Source organism: Geospiza fortis, unplaced genomic scaffold (genome assembly GCF_000277835.1).
Source record: "Geospiza fortis unplaced genomic scaffold, GeoFor_1.0 scaffold162, whole genome shotgun sequence".
Taxonomy (NCBI): Eukaryota; Metazoa; Chordata; class Aves; order Passeriformes; family Thraupidae; genus Geospiza; species Geospiza fortis.
In genome coordinates, this window is record NW_005054316.1 from 7434613 (window position 1) to 7444365 (window position 9753).

Below are 9753 nucleotides of genomic sequence, written 5' to 3' on the forward strand. Positions count from 1 at the left end.
TGAGCACCTTGTTCCCAAAAGGCAAGTGAAGAAAAGGGTTTTTAAATTCTGTTTATCTGAGAAAGATACAATTGCTACTTCACTTCAACTTCTTTTTAGGTACATTTGTGTTGCCCAGTGCTTGTTGTCAGGTTGAGGCAGCTGGGTGATATTTTGGCCATATATACACAACTCAGCAGAAGCAAGGAGCAAGAATCATCTACCTTACGTGAGAGATGAAAGATCCCACTTATTATCTGAGAGGCAGAGACTCTGATTAGCAGAAGGGTATGGATTTCCTCTCTGGTGATGGGCAGCATCTCCTGGCTCACTGCTCTCCCCATAACTTGCCATGGCCAAGCAGAGATCTGTTCCACTGCAGCACGCTGGCTCAGCAAGGGGCAAGGGAACCTCAAGTCAGGCTGGGAGAGGAGCAGACCTGCAGAACGCTGCAGCCCTGGATCGTGCTGCTTCACACAGCCAGCAGAAGGGCAGCAGGAGAAGGGGTCCCTGCTGAGCTCTTCCTGGCAGGCTGTGTGAAGCAGCCCTGCAGGAGATGCAGAATCATTGTCCTGTGGGGTTTTCATCACCCTGCTTCATCTCTAGAGGCTCTGAGAGATGCTGCTGTGTGTGTATAAAAGCAAATCCCTCTTTCCAAGGTTTGAGTAGACATGCAGTGTGTTAACAGCACTTTTCCAGGGCCAGAAGGGTTTCCATTTTGGTTCTCCTTTCCTTGAGCACCAAAGTGAGAGACTAAAGCACATAATTAATTTTATTTATGCTTCTGTAACTCAGAAGTAACTCTTTACAGTCAGTAGAAGATTAAAACAGTGAGCACTGATTCCTGAAGCATTTAGGGGGCTGGGAAAAGAGATGGAATCTGCAAATAGCACCATCGCTGAACAAGGGTTTCTTTTTTTTCCATAATAAATACAAATTTAAAATTTATTTGTTTGCATAATCCTTGTAAAAATTCCATTTGAAACAAATATCACTCTATAATATTGACTGATTTGTTCAATGAGGTAAAATGGCTTAGTTTGGTCCAAATTTCAAAATTATATTTTTATTTTGCAATTCAGCTTGGGAAAAAGAACTATCAATATCCGTTGGGTGAAAATTTGTATTTTTTTCAAAATAACCTAAAAAGAAAGATAATATTGTTCGAGAGCTCATTTAATTTTTCTCAAATATTTTGATTTCTAGGTGGTCTAAATGCTGCAGTTCCTAGTCCCAACTTATTTATGCTTTTGATTGAAAAATGCTGATGATATAAAGTAGAAAACCTGCAAAGGTTATGAAAAAAATCTTTGCAACAGTTTTTTTCTAGCAGCCTACAACAGGGTGGGCTGGAGGGTGAGACTTAAACCAAAACTGAGCTATTGAAAAATATACACTTGCATTCATTTCAAATAACCATAATTACTTAAGTTTATAATGACATGCAATCAAAATATGATTTGGGAGAGGTGTCTTTGCCACTGTAAAAGCCTTTTCTTGCTGAAAAACATAATAATAACCACATTTAATGATAATCAAGATGCAGCTGGATAATGATTTGATGTGCTCTTTGAAAATTATTTCAAGGTGTCAGGACATCTGAATATCATATTTTCCATGAGAATTTATTCTGCTTTAACATCGCTGATGCAAAGTTGAAAGTTTTAACCTATTGTGCTGGAATAAGAACAAAAGCATTGGGTTTGTGTCCAGCATTCTGATGGAAATGAAAGACCTGTGGACTGCTGATGGGGCCTGTGGGCAGAGCATGGTGAGAGGCAAATTAGAAAGGAAGGACTGCAGATGTCTCTCCCCTTAATGTTAGGGTAATGGAAAGATGAAGAACTACAAAGTTGGTGTGGTGTTCAGCCTCAATCCTTACCATTCCTCAGGACAGATTTTGGGTTTTTTGTCTAGGATTTGGTGGACTGTGGAAAATGGCTCTGTTTAAAGCTGATTTGGACTTAGTTCCTGAGAACCATCTGAAAGTGTTTTGTTATACCATCCATCCAGAATATTTAATTGTCATTTGAAATTTTGTGGAAATCAGAACATTCCTCAAGACTCTGAAGTTCAATACCAGCCACAAGAACCAGAGGGGACTTGGATGAGGGAGATTGTGTGATCTTCTAGTTCTCAAAAGTCCTGTTAATACCTGAAATCTGCTTGTTTTCTCACATTATGATTTATTATGATTCTCTCTCCTGCTGTCTACAGTTTGGAACATCTTCCTGAGCCTTAAGTCCCCCATGGCAGTTTGGAGGTGGCATCTCTCTCTGAACCAGTTGGGAAGCTTCCCCGTTTCCATGCTTACAAGCTAACAATGTTGTGTCCTTTTCATTAACTAAGGGGTAGAAGCACTCAAATTTCCAGATTTGTCCTGATGAAAAGAACAGCTTCTCATTAGAAATTTCTGTATCACCAAGAGCTTGGGATAAGAACCCCTTCACTTATTTATTTTCATATATGATTCTCTTAAACAAACAGATCTCAGCTTCATATCATATGGGCACAATTATGGATGGCATTAACCAGACAAAGTACATAAAAGTGAAGCCACTTATTGCTTTCCAAAGCCTGGACATTGAATGTGGATTCTTTTCTCTATAACTAGTGCAACTTGCCACAAAAAAAATCTGTAGGTAATATTTGTTGTATAACAAGGGATTTCTTGTTTACTGTCAGAAAAGTATTAGCCATTACAAATAAAGGAAAGGTCTGAAAGTATCCTCAAGGCAGCATAATTCAGAGGCATTAAAAAAAAGAGAGAAATGGATTTCTGGGATTGTGCAAATCTCTTGAAAACTAGCAGACAATTCCCACCTTATGTCCCTCTACAGGGACAGTGCTCCTGCAGATCAGTGTTTAAAAGGGCCTATACAAATATTAAGCATAGTGTCGTAGTCCTACCCAGTCAGTGTCCTTTGTACATGGAAGGGACTGGACCCATAGTCTAATGCAGTGAAGATGTTAAGAGGGTGATCAGCAAGATCAGCTCTTCCCTGAGAGCATACATATAGCACTTCTCATTATAAAGTGGCAGAGTCATGCATTTTCCCACTTTCTCTATTCTGCAGTGGGCTGTTCCCTGGAGACCTCAACCTGCCGGAGTACCTGCTGGCTGTACCTGGCCTCTCAGGACTTACATGCCCTTAAAGGTGTGTGTGTGCGTGTTGTTGCCAAACTTTTAGGATAAAGTCTGTATTCTTTTACTGCTGTTTAGCCTTCCATAGAGCTCCATACTATAACCACCAAAGAATAAAAGCAAACTACTTACTCAGCAGTAATAAAATATAGTAACTTCTGAATATTTTATGACAATGCTTTAGGTGTAGAACTTTATCAGAGTCTGTTACAAAATAATTGTGTTAAGGAAATGAAAAGAACAAGTGGAATATAGCAGGAGAATGGTACAAATTCAATCATCACTTATTATCCTCCACTTTTAAATTTTCTTTTTACCACAAAGCTCTGTAACCATTTGGAGATGGTTAACAACAGTGCTTCATTAAAAGTTAATTTTTATAACCAATAAATATATTTTACATAAGCCCTCTCTGTATAGCATACATGAAATAAATTGCCACAATAGTCTGTGCAAAGCAGAAAAGGTAGAACTTGACACACAAAGCTGTAAGGTAGAGGAATAAGATTGGCTTTTCCTCTGAAGCTTAAAATGAATCACTTCCCAGACTCTGGTAGCGCATCCTCCATAGCTGTAATGTGACAACACAGCATTATTATCATTTATCCCAATTTATTCCATGTTTGTGACAAATTTTTTGTCTGTTTTTTGTGCATTTATCTTGACCTTCTGTGCATTGATCACTTGGACCATTAGAAGTTTTACAGGATGTTGTTGCCTGAATCTTCCCAAATGTTCCTCAAAATTATTTAGAAAACATGCGGTCAATATATGTACAATAATGCTTAAGTAAATTAATGCAAACCAAATCAGAAAAATGCACAGTAAACTATAAATATGTATGGTTGCACTGTAAAGTTCTTCCTTTCTTTTTTACAAGAATTATTTTGTCAAAGTTTTCATTTACCTTCCTGTTCTTCCAGATTTTTTTTGTTGCCTTCTCTTTTGGTGTTTTGGCTCTTCTGCTCTTCTCCTCAGAGATCTTTTCAATTCTTGGATCTTCTCTGTTTCTCTGATTTAATGAAGATAAGAAAAAAATAAAACCTCAAACCTTAATTAGTTTGGCAAGATATTCACACTGAATGCTCTTTATCAGCGTGATTGGATTAATAATAAAGTTCATTAGCAAAGTATTTGTGCTACAATTATTTTATTTGTTTTTACAGACGGTGTCATCATTAAGATTCAGAGCTAACAGTCAGAGGAAAGCTGCAGGACAGATATAGAAGGTGTGTCAGGTGTTATGTGTGCAGAAGCAAACTTCACATTGGTATGATCCTGTGTGTGCAGGAAGACATCCAACAGTCTGTTTTAGAGGTGAAAATATTCAAAGTGTGTGGTAGATCCAAGGGCTCTGCCAGAGCCCAGACGGTGTGGGATGAGCAGTCCAAGAGCTGAAGGGCTCCCCCTTTCATTTCTCCTCTCTTGTGGAGGTAAAATATTTGCTTTCCCCAGTGACACTCATTTCTCCATGTGCAGAAAGAGCTTGGTTTAAGTTACTCTATGGAACTGTACTTTATACAAATGTTAAATGATAATAAATCCCCAAATGTTTTCAAACCCAAACTGTTTATCAGTCTTAAGAACTGTTCCTCACCTGTAAGAGGAGCTCACGTCTGGTCCACAATTTAACCATCTAGACAATAATCATGTGTTCAATTTTATACCAAGTAAGATCTGAAACAGCTGCTGAGAACCAGATAAAGTAGTGAAGGTCTTTTACCTTTGAGTATATCCTACAAGTTGCCTGAATGGTACATAACTGACCTCTGAAGATGTTTCCACATTTAGATAAAATCCTTATCCCATTAATGTGAGGTAACATAGCAACATAGAAAAACTAATTTAAGTTAGAGCATACTTCATTGCCTAAATAATGAAGTTTTTCTCAATCTGCTAAAACTTACTGACTACATCTGCCTGGTCAACACTGCCATTTTACACTAATTTTCAAATACACAGTCAAAAACCCCCCCCCAATTAAATGTCTTCTTCCTTCTGCCAGTGGCAGGAACTGTACTTGACTTGCAGTTGTTGCTGTTTGCTGCGCCTCAGCTGCACTGCCCAGCCCTGTGATGCAGCCTTGTTGGGGGCTGACTGCCCAAACACAGTCCCTTGCTGTCCCACTGCTGCTGGCCCCAGCACCTGTCACCCACCCACGCCACCAGGGCCTCATGTGCACGCCACTGGGAGGAGTTTTTGTGGAGGATAATGTCCTAACTTTGAAGGGGGCTTTGATGGTACCTTTGATTTCCTTACCTGCCCCTGGGGGTCCTTAAGGACAGGACTCTCAGAGGGTATGAATGTGCTCTTGGGTAACTCCACAGTTATTTTGACATGTGATAAAAGTCAATTTAATTCTACCTCTTCAGGCTTCAGAGCCTGCTGGCTAATCTGCTAATTGGGCTGGAGAAAAGGGGGGAGGAAGTGGAAAAAAGGGAAGTGGTGATGAGAGAGGGTGAAACCCCATTGGTGTCAGGAGTAGTAAAAGGTCCATAGAGGAACAGGTCTTTCAAAAATCTTCTGAAGGGTCAAGGTTTTCTCTGACCTGTTTTAACTGCATAACAATTTCAGCCTGTCTGAATAATTTCTGGTCATTCTCTGCATTTTAAGGGAGCCAAATTAAGCTCCCCAAGCCCTAACAAAATGTTGCCCCTGTGTCACAAGTTATGCAGTCATCTATATCAGTTCTCTAGTTGCTCCTATTTCCAAATTAACATTTTATTATAATTAATGTGCTATTGTACTTTTAAATATCATTTATAAATATGTATAAACTGAAATAATCTGTAGCAGAAAGAAATTTGGAGTAAAAACATTATGAAACCTATGCCTCTCCAATATAAAATATTATAAACATATTGCACATAATTACATATAATGACAAATGTGTCTCTGTGTGGTATGATTAGTGCTGCTGTAACAAAAGAAGAAAGAAGAAGAAGATATCACTCTAGCTGTCAGCTATGTCACAAAATTAATACAGAAGAAGCATCTCTCTCTCACACTTATTCTATTTACTCATTAAATAGTCGCTATAACTAACCAGCAACTTGTATTCAGCTGTAGAGCTACATATGTCCAAGAAGGGAACATAAAAAATTATCACTCTTACCCCTTTGTTGGGGACAATGATCAGCATTCAGGTTAATATATCTCATCTACACAAAGAACATGTGCAAAATGACTTGTTAACTTCACAAAGAACAGAGTTTTGCTGGAGTTATTTAGAAACCAGATGACAAATTATGCTCTAAGCATTCCTTCAAAGATTATTCTTATGGGGAGACCTAGAGAATTGTTGAAGAAGAATCAAAACTAAATTGCGTTAAGCAAAAACAAGATCTTGAGTAGCTCTATGAAGCTCTCATCAGAAGTTTCATACAAGACATTTTCTGAGAACATACACATATGAAATACTTTAGTAAGAAAATCTCTGGAAGACTCCTGGAAAATCAGAGCAATTAGCATGGAGAAGATTGTGTTAAGTTGGCTAGAATATTTTAACAAACGTTTCAGAAACCTCTGCGAAATTTCTCAAGCCCTGCTTGGAAGGAAAACATCCGCTGAATTGAGAGTAAGCAACAAGCTCTCACGTTTTGGTGGGGTGGGAGAGGGCAAAGTGAGGTCATGCAAGCCACTCCATGTAGGTGAGTAGACTAACCAGTGAACTGATGGCAAATGAATGATCGTCCACTCTTGCCACCTCATTTTTTAAGATATTTCTGAAGGTCTCATTTTTACCCAAACATGTACCAACACCAACTTCTAAAGTTTTGCTTCCTCATAGAATAGAAGTTTTGTTTTCTGGACAGCTTGGACACAGTGCAACTAACACAAAGTGCTGAGATGAATCTAAATGTCCTGGAAATTGGATGATTAAAAATGATATCTTGGAATAGGTGTGAAATTACCTTAGAGCAGATGTGAAGTACATTTTAAGAAATACAATCAATCATATGTGTGTCCCATCCTAGTGCTGCATTATATTCCAAGCCTTCCAGACTGTTCAGGAGCACTTATGAAATACATGCATTAAACTTGTAACCAACTACTCACCCAGAGTGGAGCAGGAAGAAATACTCCATGCTCCCTTCCACATAAAACAACTACTGTAACAGTATAAGCCACTAAATGGTAAACAGGAATATAAAGGTAGGCCAAATTTGAAATTTGTCTTGGCACACATAAAAGTAATTCAAGTAAATGTAGGCCCTGCTTATAAGTCTAAGTTTATTGCTGGCTAAATGTCCACAATAATTTTCTTCAGACATGAAAAATGTACACTGCCTTTTTGAAACTGTAAACTGAAGCAAAGTTCTTCTGTAATTACTAACACAGTAATAGACATTTTCTTGCTCTCAAGACCACTGAATTATGGAAAAAAATACCCATCTAAGAAATATTTTGAGGTAATTATACATCTCTCCTCTCCCTCTATCTTCCTTTATTTTTTTTCAAAGAAAATTAAGTAACTCACAAAGGATCAAATGAATATCAATTAAGAAAACACACACTTTTTTTTTTGCATACAAAAGATAAATGACCAGAAAGCAGTATTTATTACAGTGCTTTCTTTCCCATAAGAGCCCTTGATTTTGCCAGAATTGAAAAATTCTTATCATCTGCCTACAAAATCACATTTTTACATGAAATCAAAATATTATGTGAATAATAGTTCCTGCAAACAGAGAGCTCAGCCTTGTGACAGTGAGATCAAACCAGTATGAGGAGATTTTCAGATGTGTGGAATGACCTTCCCAATGAGAGAACATCTCTTTACCCCCAGATGTCAGGAGCTCTCCTCTATCTCCTGTTAGTTTTTTACCTTCTCCTCATTTCTCAAAATGATCCCTTATTTTGCTCCTCCTGAGGCAAGAGGAGCAAGAATGCCTGGGATGACTGAGGCTGAGCTTTGTGTGCTTGGGTGGCATGATTCATTGTTCTAGAGTGACAGACCACTTGGCACAGGATGGGATGCTGGGTGAATCTGGCTTTCAGGAAGTCACGAGTCTTCTTTCAAACAAAATTATCTGAAGTAGTTTCAGTTTATTCTAGCCAAAAGAAAGTTATCAGAAGAGGCTGAGTCAACCCAATTGATTTTTGGCCAGTCTAGCACTGCTCTAAAAGCAGGGAGGGCTGGAGCTCTACATCCCCACTTATAGCCTGGGCTTCAGAATTACTCTGCAAGCAGTAAAGCAAAAATGCTTTTATAGTCAGAGTCAGAAACTTTTACTGTCCAAGGGAGTGCCATGGGTGCATCCTCCAAAAGCAAATGCAGAAAAACCCTTGCAGTGAGAGCCAGCTTCTCCTTTGCTTTGTGATAAACTGCTGGCTTCTGATAACAGCTGCAGTGTCTCAGCACACAATCATCTTGCCATTACAAATACTCCAAGGACAAGCAGGGCTGTGCTCTACAAAGATCTTGTTTCTTGTAAGTCAGATTCAGCTCCAAAGCCTACAGCAATCTCAGACCTCTGGGATCCTTTGTTTATTCTTAATTGGCTTTTAAGATCTGAGAGAACAATTTCAGAATGTCACTTTTAGTCAATACAAGGCTCACATTTCTCAGTCCCTTTTGTTTGTGTCATGATCTTCTAAATTTTTTAGTAATTCCATTTTGGATTATGGGCTTAAAATGGTCATTTTGAAAAATTCTATTTCAACATTTTATTCAGAATGTACTGTGAAAAAAGTAGACTTTCAAATGCACTTTTTGTAGACAGCTTTTATTGAAGCAAAGATTCTGGGAGGAGATTTCTAGCATTACCACTGACTTAAAATGTTATTTTATGTTAGATCTGTTTTGAACTGTTCTGAAAACTAAATTTGAACACCAATGAAGCAAACTATGAGGCATCCTCGAGCAGGAAAATGCTGCAATCATGGGGCACACAAGTCGCCATTCAGCCTTTCTTCCGTCATAATTACAATTGAAATTCACTGTCTGAGTGGAAAAGCCTGGAAGCCCTGCAGCAGGCAGGTGCACAAGGTAGGCTTCTCCTCTTAACCCACTTACTAGAGGTTGCCAAACCCTACCAGCCACAGGAATTTCATCACATTCAAAACTATTAGCTTTAACTCTTTTACTGGGTATTTTTGTCACTTGTTAAAGCCGTTTATTTGTGGCTTGCTATGTTTGGTGTTTGCAGAGCTTTCATAATTTATTGCTTGATTATGCCACTGAATAGCATACACAACTCTTATTGACTTCAAGGGGATTTTCACACAGAGAACATGGCAACACAACACAACACTTCTAAAGTACTTCCTATAACTATTCATGACTTTGTCTACACTGGCGTTAAGATGTGAACTGAAGAATGGAAAATTATTCCCAGCAATACCTTTTGTCATACTCTAATTTGTGTGTTATGAAGAAAATAAGAATTTGCGACATTATGGTTCCTACCAGAACAGGAGAAAGCAAATAATTTGCCAGTAAAGGTGGCCAGATAGAAATCTATATGAAGAAGTGTTGGCACACATAAAATTCAGCAATAACTGACCCAAACTGATCTATAAATGGGAAATTGCAAGCACTGAGAAATCTCCAGGAAGAATAAGTGATTGTAAAGCAATCTTCTGACAGTATATTGCAAGCAGTCAGGTAAATTTGTAGTCAAATA

The 9753-nt window shown here is 38.4% G+C and overlaps 1 long non-coding RNA gene across 1 annotated transcript in view; it reads right to left on the reverse strand.

The window, feature by feature from the left end:
* LOC115947792 overlaps nt 1-9753 on the reverse strand; it is a 28148-nt gene that overhangs the window by 526 nt on the left and 17869 nt on the right. The window contains exon 2 of the long non-coding RNA XR_004081655.1: nt 4032-4136. This is a non-coding gene — a long non-coding RNA (uncharacterized LOC115947792). The remainder of the gene's footprint in view (nt 1-4031; nt 4137-9753) is intronic.